Here is a 20,311-nt window from a genome sequence, read left to right as displayed (position 1 = left end):
GATCCTTTTTCTGCTTATTCAGAGACTATAACAGGGTAATAGCTGATAAAAGAAGGTCAGAATGTTGTGTTCCAAGGTGATCCTTTTTTTTAAATATAAGAATTGGTTTTAGATCAGAAAGGGCAAAAAAAAAAAGAGGTAAGTCTACAGATGTTAGTCTACAATCCTGATCTTACTTATCTGGGAATAAATCTTTTAAGTGGGCTTCCTTCTGAGTAGAATCATATAGGGGAGTATGGTTAGTTCTCAATCTCACCTTTCATAATACCATTATCTATTGGCCTAATGGCTTGTCTGGCAATGCAAGAAGCTTAAATTATTCGCTGACTTTAAATTTCTCCCCCATAGGTAGGAACGGCCAGGAGGTGGCACTCTGGGGCTTTGAACTTATTTCTCAAAAAGCAGCACAGAAAACAAGGTTAAGGAGATTCCACCCACACATATATATATATATATTTAATTGGTTCTCCACTGAACATCAGTTAACATAAAACAAAACTTCCTATATAACTACAATAGAAGCCTGAATTGTGTCCACTGAGTCTAACTGTTTTCCTTAGAGCAAGAAAATAATTCGTAGTGCCAGGTACTTTCTGCTTTCAGGGTGAGTTTTTCTGTTTATGTTTTATTTAATTTTTCACTGAGGATTAAACTGTGAATTTATTTATTTATTTATTTATTTATTTATTTATTTATTTATTTATTTTCATACCTATTGTATTTCAGCCACCAGTAGCTGTTTCATAAGCATTGTTTTCCTACTTTGATAAAACACTAAACAAAGATCAGATTGTTTAAAACTTATGATCTCCAACTGTATCAACCTGTTTGAACCTGATTTCTATCTGGCTCCAGTTCCTATTTCATTTTGCTTTGAAAAATATTTTTAATAGGTTCTGAACGTCTTAAAAATGATTCTGAAGATGAAACCACCGAAAAGCATGATACTATTTTAAAGCATAATTAGAAGGCATAAAATACCCCTCTACCATTGAAACTCTACAGTCTGGTCGGAAGCTTCCAGGGGAAAGATATAAATTGTCCTGTTAATTCTGAAGGTGCAATGTAAGTGCTGTAACTTGACTAAACATATGTTAGAGTGAATAATCCCAAATCCATGCGTCTCTGTGTGCATTTAAAACACACATACTCCTTTATATAACTAGACTTACCACAGCAAAAAGAAAAGTGTACATTATTTCACTGACAAACGTTGAAAGATGTGTCTGAAGTCCAGTAATTAAACAAGCAGTAGTTTTCTATATAGACTGTCAACATGGAAGTTCTACTAAAGTCCCATATGCTAATTCTTAGTTCTGCATACGCTTTGTATTTTTGTGGGCACGCGCGCGCGCGCGCGCACGCACACACACACACACACACACACACACACACACACACACACACACACACAACAGAGAGAGAGAGAAGAGAATATGTAACAAATGACACATTAGAATGCCTAGCCTTTTATATAACCAGTTAACATTTTCTTAGAAGACTGCTAAACGCCAGCAGCAAAAGGCTTACTTATAAAAACAAGAGTTTCCATAGCTTAATAATTTTTAAATGTCTGACCAACAGAACAAGATGTTCCTATGTTTCCTGCTACCCTTGAAGAATCGTCTGATTTTTTGGCTCTTCAAGTGACACCCTCCCCTTTGTAGTGCACTTTTCAAAGCCAAGAAGCACAAAGCATGTCAGATCTTCTCAGCTTTGACTGGCTTTTGTGACAGAATGTGAGCATTTAATTATGACCCTTTGCACTGGTAAAATTAAAGAGATTTTATTTATGGAATTTGGTTACTAGCATTTCTTCCCCTACTTCTGAAAGCAGAATGATACATGCTTCATTATGTATGTATCACTATGCTTTCAAAAGGCACAGACACACAGAGACACATCCACATCCACATGTTTGTGCATACACAAATATAAGGATGGAGAGAAATGAATAGGTTATTTACATAGATTTAAAGAAGTATGAAGATGAGGTTTAAAGAAATACAGAAAGAAGAGCATTATTTGTGATAATGGAGAGGCATAGATATTGTATTTGTTAAGGCTTGAAACTGACAATTTCTCCCAGCATTAAATATACCAACTAATTCAGTTGTGAAATGCAAGCTGAGTCTTTCATGTAATACACTTGAAGTGGAATAACCTGTACATTCTATTACATTAGGCTGGAAATCTAAATATTTTATGCCATAGAAAGATTACAATATTACAGTTCTTTAGCATCTGATAGATGTAAAAGAAAATGGAATTTTCCTCCTGATGAAAGCTTTGCATTAAGTTGTATTAAGTATTCCATGGCCGCAACCATCACTCCCTAACTCATTTAATAAAATATCTATTTTGAATTTGGAGCTTAAATATTATCGTTTGGGATGAAACAAGAACAGGAACAAAATCACAGAGATTTATCAGTGCCCTTACAGGCTAAAAGAGATTCAGTGTAGTCCTCTTTTTACCAATCTGTCTTCCTCTCCTTCTGGTGGAAAAAAGTTACATTCACCCTTTCAAAACTCATGCACAGTGACCATGCGTTATGTACTAAGATAGGGTCACCACAGTATAGTCTCTGTCTCTCTGTGTGTGTTTGAATATTGCTGTACCCACAAACCTAATTAGTAATATTTCATAAGTCCAAAAGTTTTTTTCTTTTGACTGTCATTGCCCCATCTAATATAATCTAGATATTATATAATCAAACCCAATGTGTTTACACAGCCAAACCACCAGAATTAATAAAATGGTGCTGAAACTCAACAGGAGAAAACACTTGATGAATTTGTGCAAGCTACCCACACGTTGGGACATGCGATGCGTTTAGCACAGCTCTGTTTTGTAACTGTGTAGTTTCAAAGATTTTTCTTTGGATTTCGCAGAAAAGAGACGGCAAAGCAAGACGACGATTCTGACACTTTGAACCTCTTCTTTAGTCAGAAATTGTCAGCTATTTTGTTTTAATGCAGATGGAATTGTTTGCAATCTATTACTTTGTGCAGCTGAAATCCACTTAGCTGCAATTTGCAGAGATAGTGAACTTGTGTACTAAAAGAAAGCACACACATTTTCTCTCTCATAATAATCGAAACACTTCTCAACAGGCAGGCTATTTTCAGTTATAATAAAACACCCATTTTACACAGCACTGTACTGTCTTAGAAGAAAGATGACTGCACTCTGTACACTGAGGGGTCGACTATAATATTGAGAGAAACAAAAAAGAGAAGTACCCCTCAGTAATTTAAGGTTTGGAGTTTCTTGTTATTCCCTTTATAGTTATCTACTCTACATCTTAGAAATCTCTGCCTCAGCAAAGGGTATCCTCTAACTTTTGAGATGCTAAGAAAGTGCTAGTTCATTTATCAATGACCTTGTATGAATCCGAATTTGCTTATTGTTTTTCTTCATTATAGATATTAGATTTGTTTAAAAAGCGTACAATTATTACATTTGCTAAAATGTATTGTTACATAAGTTTAAATCAGTTAAATGAGTTTAAGGTGAAACCAGTGGAAATTACGAGCAATTATTGTTATAATTCTTATAATATACAATTATTTCTATGTGTCGTCAAGTGTATAGGTAAGTTTAAGTTAAGCCAGTGGAATTTACTCTTGAAGAAGTCAGATTGTTTGAATCAAGTTGTAAGATGCTGTGAGTTTTGACGTAGATGCTAAGGCAGTAACTTGAAGAGAAGGAGGTCATTGTATGGTTTGTTGCATTTTAAATCCCAATATACCTTGTTCTTCAAGAGGGATATATACATCTTAACATTTAGATCAGTTTTTTAAATGATGGAAGAAGCACTGATTTTTTTACATGCTCTGTTGATTTCAAAAATACAGTCTATTGCTTTGTTAGAACATGTCTGATGTGAATAAAAAGAAGCACGGAGCATTGTTTTCTGGCTGGGTAATAAACCCCACAGAAGATAATATATTTTTTTTTCATTTCAAAATGTAAAGTTATAAAAATCCAGCCAAAAGCATCCTTTGAATGCTAGAATTAGAAAGCTGAGTATTCCTTTTAATTGGCCCTTAGAAACGTTTTATCTCTCTCTTTTTGTGTTCTGTAGTTCAGAGTTCTCAATTATGGGCTTTGTAATGTACATTACAATACTGTAACAATGAAATCTGCTACTCCCTTTTAAGCAGCACAAGAATTAATTATTGTAGCCTCATTCAAAAGATGTGGTGATGCTTTAAGTTAACATTCTGTAATAGGCATTTAATTCCCATTTAATAAGACCATTATTGCATGATAAACAAATGCTGATTGATTATTAAACACATTTATTTCAGATTAATAGAAATGCCAAATGCAATGGTCATTAGGCATCAACAAAAAGACTTTTCATTAATAAACTGCTATTTATTTCCCATAGCAAGTGTTTTGTTCTATCTAAATTAAATATCTATTTGGTATCTCTAATCTGTGGTATTATCAAAGGCACCTGATTGTATGTTCCTTGGAAAGTATTTGCAGTTTAGATGCACAAGATGTAAACTCTAAAAAAGTAAGGGAGAAATCAATCCTTATAAAAGGAGTTTGGTTTTTGCTAGATAACTAATTATACAGGTAGATCCTTTGTGCAGTTTTCTACTAGTTCATTTTTTCCTTCTTCTGAAAAAAGCTTTGGCACAGTGTCAAAATTAAATTTAATTACTCATTGATTATTTACAAAGGCATTTTCTTCTGCAATTTCATTCATATTTTAAGACACTAAAGGGCTATTATTTTATGAACTCTAACATAATTTCCTGGGGAGAAATGCCTGAGAATTTGAAACAGTATGATGTTCAGTGGAGCCTGGATGTTTTTAATGGATGTTGTGGTTGAGTAAGATTTTGGGATTGGGGAAAAACGTATTAGAGATTCAGGTATTTGACTTTAGACATAGGTTCGTATTTCAAAAACATTTTAATACTTAACATTAATTAATACTTTGATACTTAACATTAGCATGATTAAGCAAACCTGTTGAATTGGGGAAATTTGTCAAAGATTCAGGTTTTTTACTTTACAGGTAATCTGATATTTTTGAAACGTTTTAATGCCCATGTCTAGAAAAACCCATAAAATGTTCTGTGAACATGTCTGTTTCCAAAGAATACATGCAAAGATGCAAAGACTCCCATTTTTGTGAATCTGCAAAGTTTGCTTCTTTATCTTTGTGAAGCAGGTATATTTGAAATAAAGGTCAAATTCATTACTAAAGGAGAAAGCAGAGTTGCATAAACTATTTTAAAAATGAAAGACTTTTAAGCAAAAGTGCATCTAATTGCCTTGAAGTGTCATTTTAAAAAATGTTTTTTTAAACAGTAAATAAGTGAGCCCCTGCTATTGCTGGTAGACAGTGGAAAATGAACTGGAGGACAACACTGGTCATTGACAACAAACAAATAGGAGAAGTTTGGTGTCATTGTGTACTAACTATAGTGGAAGAGAGGATTTTTTAAAAAAGTGATTATTAAAATGTGATACATGAACAATTCCATTCAGATCAGTGGAATCTGGTTGTGTCTGAGGCTGTGAGTTGCAGTAGGTAAAACTGAGAACAGGCAGATGTTTTGCATGTGTAGGAAACAAAGAAAGAGTTCATATGCTGCTTGTGACCGAACTGTCACTCAGTCCCTGGTTTAAATCTCACATCTACCACAACAGGTGGCCTTAAGAAGGACCCCAACTCTCTTCTTTTTCACCTTCCATCTTATCTACAATTTGATGTTATTAACATCGGGCAATTGTTGTAAAGATTGTAGAGATATTCCATGTGAAGAGCTTTGAACCTTCTAAAGCTGTCAGGATCACTTCTTCCAAGAGCACACTCAGCTGTTATCACTGGGATTGTAGCCAAAATAGGACTACTGAGGAGTGAGAAGAGAGTATCAGCATGCTTAAACAGACCCCTGAGGTAAAAGAAGTCCAAAACAAAAGGAAGTCTTAATGTGGGGTGGGTAGGATCCCTACACTGCCCAAACAGCCTAATGAAGACTAAGCATGCTCAGGAGTGCTCATAACTTAGTGGCAAAATGATAGGTTAAAATGTGGATGGCAGGACCTATTTTTAAATGCTTTGTTGATATAAAAAGAGCAGTTTGTTCCTTTGTTAAAATATCTTATCTCTGATGTTAATAAAAGGAATCAATGGAGGTTGGATTAATACCTGCAGTAGACTTTGTCCTGAATTGTGGGAGAGCTGTCCATGTGGTGCTGATAGACAGGGTTGCCATATTACTTGTTGACCCCCCACACACACTTTCAGAGGTGTCACCCAGTGACCGTTTAGCCCATCTTCTGGTCTGGATTCTGACCTTTCATTTTTTTAAAATAAAAGTAAACTTTTAGCTCTTATGAGACTTGAGATACACTGCAAAAGTTACAGTCAGTGCTTTGACCCATTGTTTGAGAGAGAATAAAACCTTTCTGTGTGATCAGCCAATGAATGAGCCATTCACAATTTAATGGGTTCATGGCTGTTTTTGCACTGTTCCCTCTCCCCATTTTATTCTGAAAGTAATTCTGTAAGGTAGGTTTGGATAAGAAGTACTGACTGACTCAAAGATAATGAAGTAAGTTTTGTGAGTCAGCAGAGATTTGAAGTTGCATCTCTCTGTCCTAAATCCAACACTCAGACCATTATATATTGGCTCCCTCAGAGTAGTGTGTAATGTATATAAGATTCCAAGGTTAAACTATATTGGGCAGGATGCTGTTGCATAACTGTGCCAGTGTAGTGGAAGTGAAGTCACCAACAGCAGCAGTTTGTTGCTAATCAAAAAGTCCCCCCTTGAATTTTGGATGTGCCTTGCTCTGTCTTATTGAACATGAGTCACACGCACCCAGAAACTTAAGCAGGGATTCTTGAATTAGCAACAATCTGTTGTTGCCAGTGAGGCAGTAAGGAGCCCAGTAGTTAAACTGTAGTACTGCATCCAAAACTTTGCACATGACCCAAGTTCAGTCTAGGTAGCTGGCTCAAGGTTCACTCAGCCTTCCATCCTTCTGAAGTCAGTAAATTGAGTACCCAGTTTTCAGGGAGAGGGGGCAATGTGTAGCCTGCATAATTAATTTGTAAACTGTCCAGAGAGTGCTTTAGGCACTATGGGGTGGTATATAAGCAGCATGTTTGCTTTTCCATCCTGCTATACCAGTGCAACTATGCAACAGAATACTAGCCATTGGTAGAAAAATAATGCAACAATTAATGTGCTTGATTTGCACAGTATGAAAAATCTGCATTAATCAACATGTTATACAAATTTGCAAATTATTTAAATTGGACTATTTAATTTCCATGTTATGCAAATTAGGCTGATGAGTTTTGATGACAACTGGTTAAGTCTCTTTGGCACAAAAGTGGCTCTCCATGAGGCATGTAGCTGCTGGAGCAGGGCTTCTTTGCCCGCCCGGACGGAAGAGATGGACACAGCCAAAGTGGCTGTGTCAGATCGGGCAAGGGAATCAGCGTGAGCAAAGTCTTCAAGAAGGCTGCCCAGCCTTGCTTCACCCGTCCTTTGCTTGATGAAACTGGCCCATACGTCTACTCTTTATGGTAAGAATGACGTTAGCTGGTTACTTTGGGGCTGCACGCTTTTGTTATAGGAACTTGACTGGCGGTCTGGACCAGTCTCAGGCGCTACGGTAGGCCCCCTTGTAAAAGGGAAAGTTTGGGTTATAAATAAGTTAATGAAGTTGTGGCCCTAGTTGTACCATATACCTGTGTCTGTCTCGTTATTTCTGATAGGGCAGGTAATGTTGTATCTGGATTTACTAAAGTATAATATGAATATTGACCCCAGAGTTTTGCTGCATGCCTCCCCCCTAATTTTTTTTAAAGGTTGGACTGGGCAACATCATTGCTACCATTTCTATTAGAAATGCAAGCAAAGTGGGGAACTCTGCTACTATCTCCAATCTGAGATATAACAGCGGGATCCCTCCACTGCAGCTTGCTTCATTAGTTGGGGAACTTGATGAGGTCTGGAACATCTCCAAGCCTTTCATAAACCAGAATTCCTCATTATATCTGGCCTAAGACAAACCAGGATCTCCAGCCAGAAGCTGACAAAGGAGAGGAGAGACAGCAGAATGTCTGACTCTTTTGTTCATTTCCTGTTCCATAAATATGGGCCAATATCCTATCATTAGGTTTACCTACAGTAGACCCATTGATACAATAGTATTTACTAAAGTGCTGGCTTATTATTTAACAATTCATGAATGGGTCTACTATAGTTTGTAATAGCAATAAGATCCTGACTGTGGTTTACAAAACCATCTATCTGAACTTGGTCAGTTATCTTTCATGCTCATGGTGTTTATTGTTTTCCAAATTCTTATAATCCTATTTTCTTTTAATGTTCCCATATTCTTGTTATGTATCACCCTTTGCCTAGGGTGCCAAAGATCCAGATATATCAGTTACAGAATAAGGGTTGCAAATCTGACCAGATATAATGACAAAAAAACAGCTTTGGGGATTGCTCTCATTTTATATTGCTTATTTTGTCGGACATAGCATTTGGAAATGTTCAGGTCAGGAAGTGTGAACTATTGCATCTGGGATGGAATTCCATTAATAGGTATAAAAAACAGGTAATTTGCTTTTAAAATAGTGTTTGATTCAGAGGAAACTAAAGACTGCTACTGTGTTTGTTCTACCTGAGCCTTGACACGATTCAGTGTTGCCCTTGGCCAGCCCTAGTGTTAGACAGGGTAAGACAGGCACCTCAAGTGACTGATGCTGGAAGATGAGGAGTGATGAAGCACTGTTGAGTGAATTCATTTGTGTGTCCCATCCAGCATAAACTGTCACCTAAGATAGCCTGCTATCCTCTAGCACAGTGGTTCCCAACCTTGGGTCCCTAGATGTTCTTGGACTACAACTCCCAGAAGCCTTCACTGCTAGCGGTGCTGGCCATGATTTCTGGGCATTGTAGCCCTAGAGCAGGGGTGTCCAACCTTTCACCTTTCCTGGGCCACATTAGAAGATTAAAATTTGGTTTGGGCTGCATGGGGGGGGCAGCCCTAGCCGTCCTCCACAGCCCCGCTCCAAGTGCGCTTACCGGCAGCTGCGATCTCAGACAGCAGAGGCTGCCAGCTTCAACTCTGGTGGCTTTATGGGGCAGGGAGGGGGTCCACCTATTGACGGGGATGCCGCGATGCAGTCATGCAGCCCCCCTCCCCTTCCCTCCCGCTCCTTCCTCCCTTCCCTCTCTCCCCCCCTACCATTGTGACGTGCCCCAGCCGCATTCCAGCCACAAGTGCCAGCAGTGTAACTTGAAACTTTGGAATTTCTTTTAAAATAAAAAATTGCACTGGGCCGCATTATGAGCCGACCTGGGCCGCATGCGGCCCTTGGGCCGCAGGTTGGACAAGCCTGCCCTAGAGCATCTGTGGACCCAAGGTTTGGAACCACTACTCTAGTATGATGAAGAACACTCTTCATAAATTAGTGTGGAAGTAACATTCAACTTCCAGTTATGATGCCTTTTTTACATGAAAGAGGAGCGAGGAAATCCACTGTTTCAGTCAGTAAAATATTTGACAGTATTTTAGTGCACTCATTCAACCAAACTGTCCTGATGACAGTTACCTACCTACTATGTAGTTCTGAAGGAAAGTCCCTTGAGAAAAGTTTTGGTCAAGGAAGACAACCCTGAGGACCAATAAATACTAATAGGACTTTTCATGTTGGCCACGGCTCTATGGGAATTTTCAGAAGGGTGTCCAATGCTCTATACTCAAAGTCCTCAAAAAATTCCATTTTTCTTCTGATAGTTTTGTGTGAGAAAGATATAGAAGAGCCTTCCTTCCTGTCTGCCTCCCTGTTGGATTGTTATGGCTTTGTTGACTGCAGATCTCTACCACCACTGGAGGGCTTGTGACTGTTGCTTAGAGAGTCATGCTGCAACTACCTAGTCACTCCAAAAGGTGGCCAGAAAATCATCAAGATGTAAGTCTTCTCAGCAGTGGCACCAGTGTTCTAGAATTGACCCTCAGCCGATCTATACCTGGCCTCCTCCCTCTCCATTTTTAAGAGGTTGCTGAAGACATTGCTCTTCCAAGAATCCTTTGAATGAAACCTCACCTGATTTTTTTCATCTCATACCCTGCAGCCTATATAGAAATGTCACTGTTGTGGTTTAACTCTGATTTTTAATTATTATTCTATTGTTTTATGATTGTGATTTCTTCTTCTTCTTCTTCTTCTTCTTCTTCTTCTTCTTCTTCTTCTTCTTCTTCTTCTTCTTCTTCTTCTTCTTCTTTGCAGTGTTCTGCTAGATTTTATCACACTATTAACCACCCAGAATAGTGCTGCACACTAATGGAGAAGAATATAAATGAAATAAACAAATATCATAATAAATAACCTAGGATTTGCTCTGCTTATAAAATGGATGAATCTCAAGCATTTTTTTACTGGCTGCATGATGCAGAAGCTGAATTGAATAGGTCCAGGGTTTTTTGTTCTCAAAGCAGTATTTTCCCCTTCTGCCACTGGGACAGGGGAGAACGGCTTCTAGTTTTTCAAGCCAGGACAATTTGAATAGTTCCCCCCCCCTCAATGTGGCTAGTTGTGATACATTCTTGTAAAGATTGGGAGAGGTGTCTGTAGTTAGTGTTTTGGAGATGTAGGTAGTTGGGACATGATGTTCAGGACTTGGGAAAATCCCCCCTTCCATATTCTTTCCTCTCCCCTGATTGTTCTCTAGTTTTTTTTTAAAATCTTATATGAAATTAGTGCTAGATCACCTTATTGCCAGGTCATTGTTAATATATTTTCCCCATATTTACACCTCCATCAGTTTTTTGTCAGATCAGGAGAGACAGGACAAGAGGAGGGAAGGAAGGAAGGATTGGCAGAGGTGGGACCAGAGGAAGGAAGGAAAGAAGGAAAGAAGGGGGAATTGTGGGACATAATACAAATCACATTGCATCCAGTGTGAATGATGAACTCCCGAATCAATCTGCGGCTTGTGCACGAGCACTTGCTGTGATTTCAAATTGCAGCAAAGCCAAATTACTTCAATTCAGCTTTCCAGTATAGTCACACCTTCATTGGTGCCTCCTTACCACTCTGCTGTGAAGATTTACCAATGCAGTCCCCAGATCTCCTTAAGATAATACACTTCAGTCATCATTCATTTATGCCAGAGTGCATAGGATATTGTTTTTGCAAATTACATTGTGGATGTTATTTGCTGTTATGAAAACAGATTTGATTTAAATGCATTTTGTGTAGAAAGAAATGTAGGCTAGAGCTCTTAGTTTCTTTTGTTTCTCCCTCTAATCCTGTGTTGTTAACTTATTGCAAACAGGACTTGCAACAAAATGTCAGAGTGTTATTGTTCAGGATGCCTGTTGGCCAGCCATTCAGTTTTTCCAAGATTTTCCAGTCCAGCTCAGAGAGTGTGTTTTCTGGTTTGGCCATTCCATTTGAGGAGATTATGGAAATTGCTTTTTTGGAGTTGTAGTCCAAAAACATCTGGGGACCCACGGTGAGGAACCATGATCTAGAAGCACACTAAGTTTGGTTCTATCTATCTATCTATCTATCTATCTATCTATCTATCTATCTATCTATCTATCTATCTATCTATCTATCTATCTATCTATCTATCTATCTATCTATCTATCTATCTATCTATCTATCTATCTATCTATCTATCTATCTATCTATCTATCTATCTATCTTCGTCGTCGTCGTCGTCTGTCTGTCTGTCTGTCTGTCTGTCTGTCTGTCTGTCTGTCTGTCTGTCTGTCTGTCTGTCTGTCTGTCTGTCTAAAATACTTGTAAACCACCTGACTAAGTGATAACATTACTCTGGGCGGTTGACAATAAAAAGAGACGTATCCCAACAAACCAACAGCACAAAGAAAACATTATCCATTCGATTAAAATTGACAAACAATCAAGATCTATGTAAACCTCCCTGGAACAAACATGAGTAGAGAATATAAGATATATCATGTATTTTTGTATCGTAACAGAGCCATGGGGTCAGGATTATATTATATATTGTATTATTGCAAATACTTCCCTGTGTTTATGTTTATGTTTTGTTTTGTTCTACCTCCCGTTCCCCCGATACAAAGGGAATTATTTGTATCCCTTTGATGATTATTTGTTTGTGTGTTATATAATAATAAAATTTTAAAAAAGACCTGTGTAAAACCTAAAGCCTAAAAGATGGCAGAATCAGGCAACAAATAAAAGCTCAGGGTAAGATGTCCTTGAAAACTTCCTTGAAAAACAAGGACTTTGCCATCCTTTTGAGAGTTGGGAGGAAGGGGGCATCGTGAAGTTCTAACAGGAGCCCATTTCACAAGGAAAGTATCATGACTGAGATGGCTTAATTTTTTTTGTAGAAGTAATCTTTGGGGAACATTGACCCTCCAGTTGTTCATGAATTACTTCTCCCATCATCCCACACAACTGGCTGTCATTGACTGATATGGTAGGGGAAAAAAATCATAGACAGGGTGACTAGTGGCCATTAGTGTCTAGAGTTCAACAATATCTGGGGTGGCTCCAGTTCCGACAACAGAATAAGATAACTGAATTTTTGTGATGACATAGTAGATACATACCATTTCAAATCAAAATATTTCATATTTTATAATGTTTCCCAATATATTTCTCCTTCAGGCAGAAGACTAACATGGCACAGAGAGGGACTGGCTAGGGATTTTTTCAGTGCTGTGCTTTGTACCTGCTTTACATTACACTGCCTTTGGATATTATGCTAGATTGGACAAAATAGTACCAAAGCACAAAGCTGAACAGATTTGCTGAGATAATTTTTCTTGTCACTGCTTTTTGCCTACACAACTTTCATGCACGTTAAATGGCTGAAATGTAAGGGCCTTGTTTACAACTATTCAAATGACAATATGGTAAAGTGTCTACCTTGCAGACACAGTTTTGTGTGAATACTGCGACAAAGTGTGAGTCTGGTTTAGTAAAATATTCCTTCTGCCTGGTTGAAGGTTGACACACTACTTCTAGAAGAGAATTCACCCACAGACTTGCAGAAAGCCCCTGATGATATTGGCATGTATATCTCAGCACATTGTGGCCTTGAGTATGCAAGAGATGCGCAGGGTTGTTGGCAACAAAACCTTCTGGAGGTTGCTAATCCATAGGGTTGCCATTAAGTCATAAGCAACATCACGGCACAGAACAACGATTCGTATCACTCACTTTCTAATTTTCTTTATGTATGCAGACACTGTATTTGTATATCTGCTCTTTGACTACAAACAGAAGATTGATTCCCTAGTTTTCAGCATTCTTTTTCTATAAAACATGCTTAGGAAGGGAAAAAAAACAACTATTTAATCATCATCAGGTTTTATTATTTTTTAAAATCCTCCTTTCTTTAACAAATTGGTTCAGCAAAATATTTTCTCCCTGGTTGGGTTTCTGGTTTTTTTTTTTAAACCCTCTAGATTTGTTTGTTTGTTCATTAGGTAGGCTCACAGTCAACAGGAAGGGGAACATGATGTTATTAATCTTTCCTGTCATCCCTTCGCAGATGTGTGTCCACACCATTGCAAATGTGAAGTCAGCAGTACATGACCACAAGGTAGAGATATTCAAGCAAACCAAGCTTAGAGAGAGTATGAGACAAGGGGTGAGGTAGGATGGGGGAACTGAGTGTCGGATGGAGAAGAAGATGTGAAGAACATGAATGGACAAAAGAAAGGGGAGGACGGAAAATGATGAGAAAGATGTAGAAAAGAGAAAGGGACAGAGAATAAGAAAGATAAGAGATTTTGAATATATGAGGAAGGGGACAGTACAAGAAAAAAGGGAGAAGATGCAGACACAAAAATAGAGTGAATATTTAAACTAGAGTGTTAATTCTTCTGTGGCATATCTGGGGGGCCTGAAGATGTAAAGGGTAATCACTCTCTCAGCATGTATAGGCTATTGATATGTTAATACATATATATTTTCTTTATCTACAAGCAATGAAGTTTGCAAACTGACTCTGATTAACTCAGTCTGCCCGCCTCTTTGTGCATGTACGTACATTGGCAAATACATGTACATAAATATTTATGCTGTACACATAATAGCTTCTGAAAATTCCCATAGAGCCGTGGCCAACATGAAAAGTCCTATTAGTATTGATGCAACATCAGATAGGCATGTTTGCACTGATATAACCTGCAGCGATATCAATACTAATGTGGCTGCTTGGGAATATGAAATATATAAGTAGATTGAGTTCTTAATAGAATTGGAGTAAAATCCACAATGCTGGAGCTAAAATGTGCAATGGGAAATGGAGGACAAATGAATTTCATCTTGACTCTGGTGATCTGTTTTTTCTGGATCCTCTGAATGTCAGTACAGCTTTGAGAGGAACCAGAGTTCAGATTTATACACAGATGTTTTTCCAGTAAGTGAGTAAATAAACTAACACTTTCTGTGCATTATTGTTAATTTTATTACAGTAGGACACCCGTATCCACAGGGGATTGCTTCCAAGCCCACCACATATACCAAAAATAGCAGATAATAAGAAACCTACTAGTGAATCCATTGTCTATGGCTCCCACTAGTGGCCACATCTGGTAATTACATTGAAGAAATAAGTATTTCTGTTTTTTTCTTGCACTATTTTTAATATTAATATTTAAATATTAACAGTTGTAATTAATATAATAGATATAAAATATAATAGTTTTAACATTAATAAATATTACTTTTTAAACCAAAAACCTAAGTATCTCTTAAATATTGGTGCAGTATGTATGCTGTTTATAATATTGCTCTTTTTAAAAAATAGATATTATGGTGTTATTTCTGAGGTCTGCAACTTCTTATAATGCTGTGTGAAATATTGTTCCCAGAGCCTTGATGACTGCAGGGACCTTGTAGTGTGTTTCATCCAAAAGTGAGATGTTTCAATTGCCGGATCTCTCTATTTTGTTAGTTTTTCCAGTTCTTTATTTTCAACCCCTGGAATTCTAACATCAATGATTCAGACATTTCTGGGTTCTATTACTATTATGTCTGGTGTGTGATGTTCAAGGTTTCTATCAGTTTGATCCAGAAATCCCACGAGATCTTGACTTTGTCATTTTCTGACACCTTCTCTATCTGATGTTCCCATGGGTTATTGGAGGCTGGCAAGTTACTCTTTTTTTGGCATAATAACCAGTGCACTAATTTTGTCACTCTGTGGAATCTTTGGACATTCGCAGATGAGGTGTGACACAATTGCATCTTTTTCTTGGCAGAGTTGTTGTTGTTTTTGTTGTTCCATCTTTCCACCAGTGAGGCAAAGATGAGGATATCTGATGGAGAAACTATCAATCTCACAAGAACCCTACGAGCTGTGTTACTCTCAGAGTCTGAACCTCTCTTGAGTTTCATGCTTGATTGGGAATCGGAAGCTGAATGTCCTCAGCCTAGTCTGATAACTGATTGGTTTTATGACAGTTCATAGAACCAGATGTAAAGGTCTTTGCTCTGTGTAATGTCATTTGTAGTAGGTTGAAGAAAGAAAGTGTCAAATACAACGTTAGTTATCTTTTGAATTGATTAAGTCTGTTTCCCCTGAACAAGAGTCATGAGATTTGAAATGTAGTGAGCTAATAAATCATTCTCAGAACATATTTGAAACTGTAATTCCCTCTCAGTCTTCACTCTTTTGGTATGGTGCCTTCCCTTCTGTCTTGGTGGTTGGCACTAGAGCCAATGAGACACTTGTACTGTGAAGAGTGGTTTTGTTTCAGGTGAAAACAAATGTGGGGAATTTGTGTGTGTTTACATTTGCTTACCAAACTGTGAATTTATATCAGCTTGAGGTTTTCAGGAGCCTATCATGCCCTGAGATGGTCAGCTAATTTGAAATCTAGTTTTAGAAGCAGCATTGCAGAGCATAGCAGTCAGATCACGCCATACTGTAATCTAGGGGCTGGACATAACCAGCCCTCCTGGCTCTTAATGTTATTCTTGCAACATCCAGCAGTGTCCCAGAAATGGGCAGAATTCACTACGAGTTGTGCTACAGCTGCTAAAGCCATTGCTAAGAGGGAAGTCTTGGACTCTCAATCCCATTCCAAGCTTCCATCTTGCATATGATTGATATGATCTCCCAGGTCTGTAAAGAACACAATAGTTGTTGTGGACTGTTGTCCTTCAGAGCTTCCTGGTGGACCTCTTGGAAGAATGGGACTGAATTCTGTGTAAGCTGGATCAGATGATTAGCCTAGGTTCTTTTTATGTTGGCCACCATATATATTGCATCTGCACTGCCTTCTTGCACTTGTACAGAGCCAGAGAGTCCTGACTGACTTGACTTGGTTTAGACAAGATTACTCAGAGATACAATTCAAGGCAACAACAAAACTCTAGAGAGTGTTCTTTCCTTGTATAAGGTGTCAAATCACACCCATCTCCCTTTTCAGTGTGAGAACATAAAACCTTTCCTTTAGAGCATCAGACTAGTATTGAATGGTCCAGCAGGAACTTTTTATTTGATACGTACCATTGACACTTGCTCCATACCTCCTCAGTATAGGAAAAAACAGCCAAATCCTGCATTTTTGTCGCGGAAGATGAAAGAATGGCAAGCAAGACAAAAGGCCACAACTTTCCCCTACTAGCAACCCATCAGATGCCCCACATTCTGACTGCAATAGCCGCCTAACTTTCTGATTTCTGATTTTAAGCCAGGGAAGCAGGAGACATCATAAGCCGCATCCGAAATATTTATTAGCTGGCGCAGCATGTATTCAGATAAGGCCATTAGGTCTCGGGCAGGTGATTTTTTTTCACTATATATCCCAGGGCATTCTTGCTCAGTCTGCAGTGATTCTATAGTTGCTGCAATATAATCTAGTAATGCCAGGCAATGCAAAAGCCAAACTCTGTCACTTTGAATTGCAAAGTCTCTATGTATTCATAATGCATAAACAGACTTCTTCTGTACAGCACTCAGATGCTGTCATCCTTCAGGTCTGGAAAATTGGACAACTTTGTAGGCCTTTATGAAAATGTTATATCCTCCCCCCCCAACACTCTCCGCCCTTTCCTTAGGAGTACTAAATTATGCATTTGAGAGTGGGAAGCATTAAGAACCTGCCTTTATTACTAACAAAACTCTGGGTCGGAAGGATGGGGAACTACAGAGTCTCTGACCGTCTGTTAATAACTTCTGTGATTTCTCTTTCCTGGAGGTGATGTTTCATAATATGTATTTTCCTTTCTGTTTTATTGTAATAGTTATTCAGAAGATTATTGTTTCATTTGCACAGCTCTGACTTCTCAGAGTAAAGGCTACCCTTTTTTGGGGGCCCCATTGATGAGAAAGGGCTTGCTTTGCCTCTCATTGGTGAAACCGCTGACAGATTCTGGGTTTTTCTTGATTGTTCATAGGGTACACTGAACAACCATAACTGTGAAGATCCCAGTTGCTTAATTTATTTAATAAGATTGTGTGAAAACACCCATTTTTAATTTGAGAGAGAGAGAGAGAGAGAGAGAGAGAAGCTAGAGTTGAATTGTGTCTGGGATACCACTCCTGTAGGGCTAGTTTTGAGGACTATCAATGGCTATTATTTATTTATTTAAAATATTCTTCCCTTGTCTTTCTCCTTAAAAGTACCCAAGGTGTCTTACATCATTAAAAGACAACATTAATGCTAACAACAGTGAGTATATAAATAGTATCTCAGCTTTAAGAAACTCCCATCCTTCCCATATCCCATTCTGTGAGTATTTCCTGACAATGAGGCCTTACCCAGTGTTACCTTAAGCTTAATGAAATCTGCTTAAAAAGAAAAAGCCTATGCATTACACTATTCTCAATTTTTCCTGTCCTCAGTGTAATAAATCCCAAGAGGATACTGTCAGTTCTACCCCACTTCTTCCCTTCTGATAAGGACTGGTTCCAGAATAGCCAGAAACTAATCAGTTGCTTTGGTACCCGAGCCATTGCTCTCTTATTGGTAAAGCTTGGTTCGTGTGATATCGGTATATGTGGTGAGAAGACAGAAAAATGGGAAAGAAAAGCAAAGTGTGCTGCTTATATACCGCCCCATAGTGCTTCAAGCACTCTCTGGGTGGTTTACAAGTTAATTATGCAGGCTACACATTGCCCCCCCCACCCAGCGAGCTGGGTACTCATTTTACCTACCTCGGAAAGATAGAAGGCTGAGTCAACTTTGAGCCAACTTCCTCGGATTGAACCCCAGGTCATGAGCACAGTTTTGGCTGCAGTACAGCGGTTTAACCACTGCGCCACGAGGCTTGCATCTGTGCTTGTGACAACCATGTTGGTTCTGCATTGAACCTGTCAGTTTTGCATTTCCTTCTGTCTGAGGAGGAGTGGATGGAGGGTGTATACATGCTCCGGGGATGGGTGAGTTCATGACTTTCCAGCAGCAAATTTTAGCACATTGGGTCCAAACTCCAGTCACTGAGAATTGCTGGTCCATTTATTGCTTCTTCAGCCTTCTAGAACATGCTGTGAGCAAGGCAAGTGAGGGATTTGTTGGACCTGACATTTTTGGCTAAGCTGGATTAATGATTACTAATATTTTTTTCCTATTTGACTGTTTATGATTCTGATCTGGGAGGACCTCATCCAAATCTTCAGTTTGGCTAGAAGGCTTGTAGCAGCCACCAGCAGTGATGTCACTGTAGTTCTTCTCCCTTCTGATTTTTATCCATATGTTCTCCATTAGCAGTCCATGATCCAATGGATCACAAGAATGATGCAGAAATATAGAATACAAACTTGGTCATAACATGAGAAATGGAATGCACAAATTGTTACCTCTGATAATTCAAGATCAGGTGAATGGGAAAGGAAGTCCAGAAGGAGAAGGACCTGCTGGCTGAAGAACCTGGGAGACTGGTTTTGGATGCCACACGATAACACTAGAGCTGTCACATCCTGAGTCAGAATAGCTATAATGATATTCCAGTGGGTGATAGGTGAATGATGACGATGACATCTATGATGACAACGATGACAATAACAACAACAATAGATGGTGTAATCTGTAGTCCAATTTTGACCAATGAGTAGCATCCATTTCTGTGGATGTGTCTGTGGTAGAGTCTTTGGAGCATAATTTCAGGAGCAACTATAAAATGCAAATAAATGTTTCATGGTGAAAATATTTTGAAAACAACCATGACAATATTTACTTTCCCCCCGCCCTTCTTCTCAAATGGGTGATTTTGCTTAGATGCTGTTGGCAGATGGGATGTGGATCATTTTAATTAGGTTTTATTGGACTGTTATATGGCCTATAATTGTGATCATTACTCATTTTCACTGTGATTCAGGCAGTGCTTCTGCTTAGACATGATGACATTTTGATGAGACAAACCCTGTGTCACTTGCTGTCAAAGCAATGGGAGAAAGATCTTTTCAAAGGCAAAATTGGGCTGGAATAAGGGAGGCAATAGGAGAACATTTCATTTTCAGTTGTGTCAAAATTGTAGATTCTATAAGCAAAGGGGCTCTGAGTTGTACAACATTATCAGGTCACAGTGGTGGTGGGGGAGAAATGTATGTATTGCTGAACGCATGAGAATGAACTTTAAAGAACATAAGTTGGTCAATTCTTCCATCTTGTCTGGAATATGAGGCCAGGATCCCAGTTGTGATTATTCTATGTAAGTGGGCCATGTGTAGGCCATTTGGAGAAAATGACCCTGCATCCTTCTCTTGTGATCTGTCCCATTAGTCAGAGGTCCTCTATATGAACAAGTCCTCTCTTCAAATGTCTGTACAATCAAAATCTGTTTTAAAGATACATAATCACTGGAAGGCAGAACAGAGACCTTGCAATTTCCCTATTTCCCTAGTTAGTATTTGGACAATAGATATATAGGTCACCTGCTTATTTTGAACTGAATAGCACTTCAAATGGAGGAAAGGTTTATGCAGAGGATTGCCTTGTGTAGCACAGCGTATGTGAACATTATTGTTCTGAGAATTCTAACCCTGGGAACCATGAGGGACTGAGTTGACAATCTAGCAAAGGAAGAATCATTTTTATTCCCAGGTCATGGCTGTGTTTCTTCTGGACCCATCTGATTCAGCTGGCTTGAAAATGACTATAATAGTCACACTGACAGGATGCTGGTCTTATTAAAAGAAATGCAAAGGGAGCATCAGCACAAGAGTTTGGAGGCTATTCCAGAAGGAGAGGACAGATTGGAATAGGAATGAAGAACTGAAACCACAAACCAGGAAGGAGGGGAGAAAGAAAGCTGTCTTGATTTTGCTGTGAGAAATGGAGAAGGGGCAAT

General features: G+C 38.5%; 1 long non-coding RNA gene across 3 annotated transcripts in view; it reads left to right on the top strand.

Moving 5' to 3' along the window:
• Positions 1–481: 481 nt before the first annotated feature.
• Positions 482–20,311, top strand: part of LOC140706528 (uncharacterized) — a 52,959-nt gene continuing 33,129 nt past the window's right edge. For all 3 annotated transcript variants that reach the window (XR_012086187.2, XR_012086185.2, XR_012086186.2), the window contains exon 1: positions 482–604. This is a non-coding gene — a long non-coding RNA (uncharacterized LOC140706528). The remainder of the gene's footprint in view (positions 605–20,311) is intronic.

Source organism: Pogona vitticeps, chromosome 4, assembly GCF_051106095.1.
Source record: "Pogona vitticeps strain Pit_001003342236 chromosome 4, PviZW2.1, whole genome shotgun sequence".
NCBI lineage: Eukaryota > Metazoa > Chordata > Lepidosauria > Squamata > Agamidae > Pogona > Pogona vitticeps.
The sequence above is the reverse complement of the archived record's forward strand: the minus strand, read 5'-3'. Positions and strand labels throughout refer to the sequence as shown.